Source organism: Papio anubis, chromosome 6 (assembly GCF_008728515.1).
Source record: "Papio anubis isolate 15944 chromosome 6, Panubis1.0, whole genome shotgun sequence".
Lineage (NCBI taxonomy): Eukaryota > Metazoa > Chordata > Mammalia > Primates > Cercopithecidae > Papio > Papio anubis.
Genome location: NC_044981.1, coordinates 37,059,951 through 37,061,838, shown reverse-complemented (window position 1 = coordinate 37,061,838; position 1,888 = coordinate 37,059,951).

Sequence of the window (1,888 nt, the reverse complement as noted above, 5' to 3'; positions counted from 1 at the left end):
CCTGAGGTCAGGAGTTTGAGACCAGCCCTGGCCAACGTGGTGAAACCCTGTCTCTACTAAAAATACAAAAATTAGCCAGCATGGTGGCAGGTGCCTGTAATCACAGCTACTTGGGAGGCTCAGGCAGGAGAATCGCTTGAACCCAGGAGGCGGAGGTTGCAGTGAGCCAAGATCACATCACTGCATTCCAGCCTGGGCGACAGAGAAAGACTCTGTCTTAAAAATATATATATATATTAATGCAAAAGAAGACAATTTGGGTGTCTTTTCAATAATTCAGTGGTAACACACAGTATATGCAGAGTTTGTGTATGGCCCCAATTCCTGAGTTTAAAAGGTTTAAGGTCTAGCTCCATATAGAAATCCTGTAGTTCTAATAGACTGTGTTTTGATGAAATACCCTCAATAAGTTAGTATGAGGTGTGCTCAACCTTTCTGCTGAAATCCTTATCCTGCCCATCCTTCTGCAGTGGACATCTATGGTTCAATTTGCCTGGCCATCCTCCCTTCTCATAAGAATATCATTGCTCTTATTTTGGGGAATGGATCCTCGCCAAACTCCAACCAGGTGGTCCTAATCCAGGTTGCCAATCACAGTGCTTCAGTCACAGTAGTAAGCACAGGTCATAGGCCAGGCCAATCACAGCTCCTTCTTGGATTTTCCAATTTGATAAAATCCACGCTGGCTGGATAAAATCCAGAGCGAGAATTTACTCCCTCTCCTAGTGAGAGGACAGCTGCCAAATTTCTAGTCTCATGGAGCTGGTGTCTGACAAACTGAAGCTGAGATGCACAAAGAAGCTGAGATGAGAGATGGAGACCTCTTGGTGGTGGCCAGGTGGCTAGTGCCATATATATCCCTACCCAACCTCATTTTGGTTAGGTGAGCACCAGTCATTCCCATTTATTCTTTTAACAACAGGAAGTATTTAATGAGCATCTACTACTATGAGTCAGTCATTGAAGACACAGTGATGACTAAGCCTTCCAGTGAACACAAAATATATATTAACATAAAAAGTACTGCAAGTTATGGACATTTGGAACCTAAGCAGACAAACCATGACTTAAATCTCATTTAGGCTGGGCACAGTGGCTACATCTGTAATCCCAGCACTTTGGGAGGCTGAGGCGGGAGAATCGCTTCAGCCCAGGAGTTGAGACCAGCCTGGGCAGCATGGTGAAACCCCTATCTCCACAAAAAATACAAAAATTAACTGGGCGTGGTTTTGCGGCCTGTAGTCTCAGCTAATCGGAAGGCTGAGGCGGGAGGATCACTTGAGTCCAGGAAGTCGAGGCTGCAGTGACTGCAGTGAGCTGAGATCACATCACTGCACTCCAGCCTGGGTGACAGAGCGAGATACTGTCTTAAAAAATTTTTTAAAAAAGAAAAAGGAAAAAAAAGAAAACTTATTTAATTCTCACTAAATCCTGTTAGGAAGCTCAGAGAGAGGGTCAGTAATTATTGCAAGCTTCTGGCGCTAATATATAGCGGAACCAAGACTTGAACATAGGTTTTCGACTCAACAATTGTTTTAATTACTCTGTGTTGCTTAAACTGAGAAACCTCTGAATCCTTACAATTTTAAAAGAACAACTCACAGTTCTCAGTTTCCATCGGATTCCAATTTTCTACCAAATTGCAGCCCTGAGGTGTGAATGGTTACCAAACTTTAGTTAAACAAACAAAACTAGTTCATTAAATAACATAGAAACCACTCTGCCCAGCCTGCATTTTTTTTTAACGAGTTTGCCTCCTTTATGCGCAAGGCTCCTTGGGAGTTGTAGTCTGAGGCATAGTCCTGTGGGTGGAGGTGCTGACTCACTGGGACCCAATCAGCAGAGAGTCAACTTGCTGTCCGCGCAGCGATTGGCTGGAAGTCAGCGG